Genomic DNA, 9200 nt, shown 5'->3' with positions numbered 1-9200 from the left:
ATCTGGGGGAGGGGACCTGCATTTTCCTCTGCTCTCGGGAGCTCTAGCTTGTTCACAGTGGTACCCCCAGTGCTTGGCAAGGAGCAAGCACTACTAAATAGCTGTTGAGTATGTTAAATAAAGAAATGAAGGGGCCAAGGGCTTTCAGTGGCCTCACAGTTGTTGGCATGATCTGTTCTAGGGTAAGGATTGAATACAATATTTGATGAATCAGTCAGAAAACATATTAGTAAGTGAATCAAAATTTTGATGCTCCTTCAATGGCCACTTCAAGTTCAACCTCTCTTGAAACCTTCCTGGCAATTCTAGCCAATCAGCTCCTTTCCTTCTTAACCAACCTTGTGTTTATTGAATGTTTTTTATAGGTTATCAGAGAACACGGAATTTATGCTTCAATGTATTTTCTATTAATATTTGCATGTCTGTGTGCCTCACCTCCCCCTGATGTAAGCTCCATCCAGGGGCTAATTCAGATTTTGTAGGGTTCAAAGCTCGTACAGTTCTGGGGAAAGAAAGGCTAGTGCATCTATAATTGTATATACTACGTTATCAAGTATTTTCCTAACAGGAGACAACGTTGCATTTGCCTGGATGTTGACAAGAACCAAATCCTCTTGCTACAATTATCCACACCTGATGGTTGATTGGAAGAATTTTTCAAAGACTAGCCTCTGGCTCCACCCCCTTTGAACTTGAGGTCTTCTCAGCCACATGCTTCTAGTCCCAGAGCTGCATGACACTTTCACAGCACTAATCAATCCCTGCGCCTGGGTGTTCGTGTCTACTGCCCTTTAAATTTTGTCTCATGGCTATCAGACACCGCAAGTGTCTGGTGTCTCCTTTTGACAAGCATTTCTCTGTGGCTCTTCTCTTGACAGTTAATCACTGGCAGTATAGTCTTATTGGCAGTCCCTGGATTTGCATTTTTAGGAAGTTCAAAACAGAATGAAATCTGCTTTTAAATTTTCTTCCCAACCCAGACATAATCCATATTGGCTAATCCTTGGGACATAAAAGAAGATATATATTCCCCCTGCAGGCAAGACAGTGAGTAATTAAACATGATCCCCACAGCTTTTGTTCCTAGCTCTTGTAAGAACTTTATAATTAGTCTTTTCATAGTTGACTTGAGTCTGATGTTCTAGCAGAAGTCCAGTTCTATAAACTGAATGACTATAAACCATTGGTAGCAGAGGGCAGGTGTAAAAGATGAAGTACTGAAAGGAACTCGATGGTATTGGGGAAAGCTGGAGGTTGTGTCATCTTGGTTAAGGTCTTAAATGCAAGTCAGAGCTGAGTCCTGACACATACCACTTGGATGATTTGGGGCAAGTCACTTTTGCTTTCTGAGCCTCAGTTTCTCATTTGTGAAGCGAAGAGAGCAACCTCAAGTGGTTGTGAGGTTTTATGTGTGTAAAGCTCTTAATAGATAGCAGAACTGAGTCTCCAACCTCGGTTTCCTGAGTCTCGTGGTTTTTATTCTAAGTTTTCTAAGTATTACTAAGTATTCTAAGTGGTTTTGATTTGCTTTGGTTCTGTTTAACTTTCCAGTTCCTGGTACTAGTCTCCCAGGAAGCCCACTTGCCTTTAGGTTCCACCGTTTACTGGAATCCTTTAGTAAATTCCTCCATTTGCTAGTTTGAATGGGATTCTATAACTTACAACACTTTAACTAAGACAAGCTAGAACAGCTGATAGAGTAGGGAAGTTAAATTCAATTTTGGCAAATCTTCATTCTTCTTGAGACTGTGATTTATGCTGCACAGGTATCAACAGAAAATTCTGATGGTGGCTATTCAGAAAATGAGGCTGATTAGAAAAAACTCTTTTTTAAAAAACATAAAACAGGAGGAAGTTGTTTATTTCCCCAACACTCTCAGAACATGAAGAATTAACACTTTTCTTTCTGACAATAATCCCACCCTAAACAGTACTTGGAGCACTTGAAAGAACAGTATTTTGTTGTGAGCAACGATGAAGAAGGACATTGGCCAGCTGCAGTTTGTGCAGTGAATCATGTCTGGGATATAAAGTAACTAAAAATCATATCACATAAGAAACTGCTGAAGATACTCAGGATGTTTAATCTGAAAAATGAAGGACTTGGAGGGCCATGATGGATGGTTTTTGAACTTGAAGGATTGCTTTGTAAAAAGGGGAATTCAACGTCTTATTGGAAATCACATTGGGGCTAATTTAGGAAGAAGTTCCCAAAAATTTTAGCTGTTCAAAAATGGAGCAGCCTAATGCCTGGTCTGAGGTTTGGGAAAGTGTGAGAAGTAAGCATCCTAAAGAAATACTACGAGTCCCTTGAGGGCAGGGACTGTGAGTTGTTTATCTTGGTATTCACCATGCCTAACATGGGGTCTGGTGCTTAGCAAGCAGGTTCTCAGTTAAAGCTCAAGAAATGGAAGAATGAACAGCAAAGACTTAAACAGAGGCTGGGTGACTATTTGGGGTGATGTTGAAGAGCCAGAAGACTGAACAGAAGGAAGAGGTGATATAAATATTAATAATAGCTTTCATTTATTAAGCCCTTGGTTTATGTTATCATCTTATTTAATCTTCAACAATGCTATGTGGCAGTTGTCTGTATTTTACAGAAGTGGGCACTGCAGCACAGAGAGGTTTGTAACAAACTACACAGGTATGAAGTGGGAGAACTTAAGTCATCTCCTAGTAGGGAAAAAAAAATCATCACTTGTGCATTGAGCAACTACTATGTAATAAGAGTTTTATACACATTGATCTCTAAGGTGGTTTACACTGACAGGTCCGTGATTTCTGGGTCTCTGCTTCCCAGCTTCTTGCGCAGGGCCCTTCCTTGCTTGGGTAGGTTTGCCTGGGGTGTTCAGGGTAACTGGCCTCCTTAACCTCTCTGAAGTCTGAAGAAGCTCAGCCTTCACTGCTCATGACTGCATCGTCTGCGCATACATTAGAAAGGATGAAACCTTGGCCTCTTCTCTCCGACCTAACCAAAGTATGAGTTTCCTTAGGAGTCAGGCAACTCTGATTAAGAATGAAGTCTTCATCCTTTCAGTTAGCCTCTTTACATTTAGGGGAAATATCAAAAATAATTCCCAAATTTGATCTACTTTTTAATAATATAATCAGCCATCAGTGGGATATCCATTTGCAGCTGAGTGGCTTTTTTTTTGTTTTTGTGTTGTTTGCTCTGGAAAGGCAGCTTGCCTGCCTGCCTGCCTATCTGGCACGAAGAACTTTCCAGCCTTCCATCATTGTGTAGCAGCTGCAGATGGCCTCAGAGGAGCAGCCCATATGCCACTGGCTACAGCTCCCAGCAGCCCCAGCAAGTCCTCTGGGGATGGGGGATTAGATGCTAGTTTTAGGTCTGAGACTGATATATTATGTGACTTTAGATAAGCCATTTTTCTCCGTGTAACAATATGCACGTATCTTTACACATCTTCTTCTGTTCTGTACACTTTGAGATAAACACACATTTCTGCCGATGTTTATAGCCTATTTCACATTTCTTAGGCAACTGTTAAGTCAAAGAAGCACGACTTATGAACTACAGTCAAAAGCAATGCAATTTTTTGTTATCTAGTCAGTCTCTCTTTGACTTTTCTCTGTGGGGCCAATTATTTCCCTGCCCATGGGTAAACTCAGTCAGATGCCAAGACTTTTATGGACCCTCTTAGGTGTCAAAATAGTCTTTTCTTTTTTTTTTTTTTTGAGACAGACTCTCACTTTGTTGCCCGGGCTAGAGTGAGTGCTGTGGCGTCAGCCTAGCTCACAGCAACCTCAAACTCCTGGGCTCAAGTGATCCTCCTGCCTCAGCCTCCCGAGTAGCTGGGACTACAGGCATGCGCCACCATGCCCAGCTAATTTTTTATATATATATATTTTTAGTTGGCCAGATAATTTCTTTCTATTTTTAGGAGAGACGGTGTTTCTTTCTATTTTTAGTAGAGACGGGGTCTCACTCAGGCTGGTCTCGAACTCCTGACCTCAAGGGATCCACCCGCCTCGGCCTCCCAGGGGGCTAGGATTGCAGGCGTGAGCCACCGCGCCCGGCCTAAGGAACCAGGACAGGTGCCAGGTGAAGGGTGGCTTGGGGAGAGGTGGTCCTAAGAACCCCTGGAAACCAAATTCTCTCCCACCACGCAGCGCGGCCGGGCGGTTGCTATGGACGCTTGCCTTCTCCAATCATCGCGCGGCTTGCTAGGCCGTGCGGCGCTCCGTGGTTGCTGTGGCAACGGACTGCAACAGCTCCGGGATCCCGGCGGCGCAGGAGGAGAGCCGGCGTCTGGAAGCCGGGTAGGGAGCCCCTTGGCGGCGGCGTCTGTGGGTGGGACGCGGGGTCTCGGCCAGGAGCCGGATGTGGAGTTGATGTGGGACCCGGGGACACCGGGCTCGGAGGTCCTGGCAGACACCGTGGGGTCAGAGTGCGGGGGGCACGGGGACTGGCCAGGGCGGCCCCTCTTCTCATTCTTCCCTGCGTCTCAGGGGCTCCCCAGACTTTCCAGACCCCTCCCCTCCTCATCCTCCTTTGGGGCCTTCTCACCCCATTAAAATTACGGGACCTCACATTCGGCCAGACAGGTGGCAAGGGGCGGGTGTCGGCCTGAAGGACAGAAGCCTGGGTGTTATCTTGCTTCCAACCTGGAATTGGCCGTGAGGCCTTGGACGAGTCATTTCCCGTCCTTCCTCACCAGGAGAATGGGGTGCCACGCCCCTCCTCTTCCTTCAGCTCCCTCCCGGCTCCCTTCCCGGGAAGACTGTGAGGATCAGATGCATGACCAAATACATGTGCTTTGCCTGTATGGTCTCACGGCATGGCCGAAGGGTCCTGTGAAGTGGCTGAAATGATTAACCCGCTTTTACTGTTGAGCAATTTGGGCTCAGAAAGTGCCCGTTGGTGAGACTAGTGAGTGGCCATTTTTGTGACTCTTAGCCTGTGCTGGCTGCAGTGTCCTGTCCTCTGTGTACTTACCTGTTTATATTGGGTTTCTTGCTCCCCGCCTCTACTGGGTCTTTTCAGAATACTCTACCAGGAAGTTTTTAAGATAATTCTTTCCCATTCTCCTTAACTTTACTGCTTAAAGTAATTGAGGTCCTACTTCATGGCTAGTACTAACCTTAGGTATTTTTCAGGGAAAAAATATTGTAAATCAGGATCTGTGCTTTCGATGAGCTTATACAATGGGGTATGGGTTTTACTCTCTCTGTTAGGTTTAGGAGTCAGTGTTTAATTAAGGTCAGAGTTGAACACAATCAACAAATAATTCTCAGAATCCCTTAAGTCATCCAGGAGCAACCCAATTCAGACACTGAGCCATTGAAAGCTTTAGTTCTGGGATGAAGTAAATTTCATAACTTCTAATTTATAGACTTTCCCCATTTATCACCATAAATTAATAGAAGGATAAATCGATCAGTTCCAGTATGTCTTTGTTCTTCTAAATTTTGCCATGGTCTTCATTTCGTACTTCATTTTCTTCCTTGAAAATGTTGAGGGGGATGTCACCATTTCTGTGGCTACCTGGACGTTACTCTTTTCTGGCTGGGTGGGTAAGTCCTTAGAATCATTGGCACATACCTCCCACGGTTTCCCCATCTGCACGGACTGATTGTTTCAGCCCTGATGAAATTCACCTGGGCATTCGGAACCACCTAACCTCATTCGGTAGCACAGGCCGGTGACTAGAATGCCAGAGACAATCACTCGACTATTTAAAAGCTAATTTTTTTTCCCCGCTAAGTATGAACATAGTTGAAATTTCATCATCCCCATTGCTGCAGCTCTTTTGGGGTCTTATTGTAGAGACTGCACTTGCCTTGCGTCCCCATCAACACTTGATATTATCAGTCTTAAAATTTTGATCTTTCTGATGGGAAAATAATGGTTATCACTTTGTTATAATTTACATTTCCTTGGTAGCTAGTGAGGTTGACCAGTTTAAGATTATTAACTATTGATAATTGCTCTTCTGTGAATTGCCTGTCTTTGCCTGATTTTAAATTTGGCTGGCCTTTTTGTATTGATTTATAGAAGTATTGTCCATACCCCAGATATTAATATTTTATATGTTATGTGGAGACATAATTAAAATTAATATTTTTTCGAGTACGTTCTTAGCTATTTTTTAAAGTCAGGTTTATTGAGGTGTAATTTACATACAGTAAAATTCACCCCTTTTAGGCATATGGTTTTGTGAGTTTTGAAAATATAAAGTCATATAACCACCATAATAAGTATATAGAATGGTCCCTTTAGCTCAAAAAGTTCTCTTGTACCTCATTGTAGTCAATCCCCTTGCCCCACCTCCAGCCCATGGCAACCAATGACCTATGTTTTCTGAGTTTTTGTTTTCCAGGATGTCATATAAATGGAATCATAAAATATGTAGCACTTTTTGTCTGGCTTGTTTTATTTGGCATATTGCTTTTGAGATTTAACCATGTTGTTGAATGTAACAGAGGTTGATTTCTATTTTATTGCTGAGTACTATTTCATTGAATGGATGTACCACCAGGTGATAGACATTGGGTTGCTTCCAGTATTTGGTAATTATGGATAAATAAAACTGTTATTCATGTGCAGGTCTTTTTATGGACATATTAATTGTTTTGATAAATACCTAGAAGTAGTATTGCCAGGTTATATGGTAAGTGTTTGTTTAATTTTACAAGGAACTGCCAAACTGTCTTCCAAAGTAATCATACCATTTTGCATTTCTACTAGCATAGCATGAGAGTTTCACTTCCTTCAGAATTTTGCTAGCAGGTGATAATTTTGTTAATTTTAGCTATTCTTATAGGTGTTAGTGATACCTCATTCTGCTTTTAATTTGCATTTTCCTAATGACTAATGGTATTGAACAATATGTGCTTATTTGTTAATGTATCTTTGGTGAAGAAGTTTGGTAAACTTCTTTGGCAAAGTTTCTGTTAATAATTTTGCCCATGTCTTACTGAGTTGGAAGAAGATAATTTTATACATATAGATAGAATTTTTTGCCCCACCCCTGGTTCTTTTAGGGCTTTTCTTTGGTCTTCAGTGTCTCACTATGATGTGTCTATATGTGTATTTCTCTTTATATATTATGCTTGGCATCTATTACTTTTTCTTGAATCTGTGCATTGTTGCCCTACATCAGATCTGGAAAATATAATGCTATTATCTCTTTAGTATAAGCATTTTAATGCTGTATCTTTTCCTCTAAGCACTGCTTTAGCTGCACCCCACAAATTTTAATAAATTGTGCTTTTATATTCCATCAGTTCAATGTATTTTCTAATTTTCCCTATAACATCCTCTTTTACTAATGAGTTATTTAGAAGTGTGTTTTTAAATTTCCAAATATTTTTTTTTTTTTTTTATTTCAGCTCATCATGGGGGTACATAAGTTCAGGTCATATACATTGTCCATGTCCTGCCCATCCCCCCGAGTCAGAGTCCCAAGCGCGTCCGTTCTCATTCTCCAGACAGTGCGCCTGGCACTCATCATGTAGACATACCTCCATCCCCTCCCCCCCCACCTCCCCTCTTTGATAACTAGTTTAATTCCATTATGGTCAGCAAAGATACCTTGTATGATTTTAGTTCTCTTAAACTTAAGGTTTGTTTTACAGTTTAAGATATGGTCAGCAATTTTTTTAAACCTAAAGAACTCCCTTTAGGTTCTTAGTATTTCTTGTTGTGTGGGTCTGCTGGTAACAAATTCTTTCAGCTTGTGTTTGTTTGAGAAACTCTTAACGTTGCTTTCATTTTTGAAGGGTATTTTCACTAGTTATAGAAACCTAAGCTGCCTTTCACCCCGTTTCTGAATTTTGAAGATTTTGTAGTTTATGTTGAAAGTCAGTTATCAGTCTTAGGGAAAGAAATGTGTTTTTTTCTCTGGCTGATTTTAGGATTTTATTTTATTTTTTGATTTTCAGCAGTTTTACTAGATGTAACTACGTATACCCTGTTTAGAATTCTTGGAGCTTCTTGAATCTCGTATTTATGCTGTTTTGTCCCCTTTATTAAATTTATTTACATCTAAGTTATGTAATTCTTTTAGCAGTTATTCTGACCTTGCATTTGATGTCTCATTATTTTTGGAAAACTCTTAGCCATTAATTTTCAAATACTGCTTCTGTCTTATTCTATCATTCTTTTCTTTCCGGAATGCCAATTACATGTATGTTAGACCATTGTGCTGTATCTCACATCTCTCTTAAGCATCATTCTTTTATTTCCATTCTTTTTTTCCCTCTGTGCCTTAGGTTTAACATTTTCTATTGACTTGTCTTTGAGTTTACTAATTCTGTCTTCCGTGTTTTGTCTATAGTTAACCCATCCAATGTGTCCTTAGTTTCAAGTAGTGTATTTTTCAGCTCTAGAATGTTTTGGTTTTTCATAGATTTCATATTTCTTTTGAAATTCTTCATGTTTTCATTTTGTTCATCTTTTTCTGTTATCATATTTAAAATAGTAATTTTAATGGCCTGCCTCCAGCAGCGGCATCATCTGTCTGTCCCCTTTTCCTTATCAGTCACATTTTCTTCCTTTGTTCATCTCATAAGTTTGACTTTATGCCAGACATTCTGTTTAAAAGAACCAAGTAGACGGATGGGTAGCTGGGCCTACAGCCTTGCACCACCACATCTGACTAATTTTCTTTTTTATTTCAAAATATTAAGGGGGTACAAATGTTTTAGGTTACATAGATCACTTTTGTAATGCTTGGGTCTTGGCTAAAGGTGTGCTCATCACCCAAATAGTATTCTTAATACCAGTTAGATAGATTTTTGCCCCTCCCCTCCTCCTCTTACACCCTGGTTAATTTCCATTGAGTTTTATTTCCCTCTATGCACATGTATACTCATTGGTTAGTTCCAGTTTAATAGTATATGTGGTGTTTGTTTTCCCTTTTTTTTTTTTTTTTTTGAGACAGGGTCTCACTCTGTTGCCTGGGCTAGAGTGCAGTGGCGTGATCATAGCTCACTGCAACCTCACAGTCCCAGGCTCAAGCCATCCTCCTGCCTCAGCCTTCCAAGTAGCTGGGACTCTAGGTGCACACCACTTAGCCTGGCTGATTTTTCTATTTTTTGTAGAGACGGGGTCTCACTCCTTGCTCAGGCTGGTCTCGAACTCCTGACCTCAAGTGATCCTCCCCACTCAGCTTCCCAGAGTGCCTGTATACAGATATGAACCACTGTGCTTGCCCTGTTTTTCCATTTTTGAG

The 9200-nt window shown here is 41.1% G+C and overlaps 1 protein-coding gene across 3 annotated transcripts in view; it reads left to right on the top strand.

Annotated features, from left to right (window-relative positions):
* Nucleotides 1-4247: 4247 nt before the first annotated feature.
* Nucleotides 4248-9200, top strand: part of HYDIN (HYDIN axonemal central pair apparatus protein) — a 296336-nt gene continuing 291383 nt past the window's right edge. For all 3 annotated transcript variants that reach the window (XM_045534000.1, XM_045533999.1, XM_045533998.1), the window contains exon 1: nt 4248-4284. The gene's annotated coding sequence lies outside the window, so the exon portion shown is untranslated. The remainder of the gene's footprint in view (nt 4285-9200) is intronic.

This window comes from Lemur catta, chromosome 20 (assembly GCF_020740605.2).
Source record: "Lemur catta isolate mLemCat1 chromosome 20, mLemCat1.pri, whole genome shotgun sequence".
Lineage (NCBI taxonomy): Eukaryota > Metazoa > Chordata > Mammalia > Primates > Lemuridae > Lemur > Lemur catta.
This window is presented reverse-complemented; position numbering and strand designations above follow the sequence as displayed.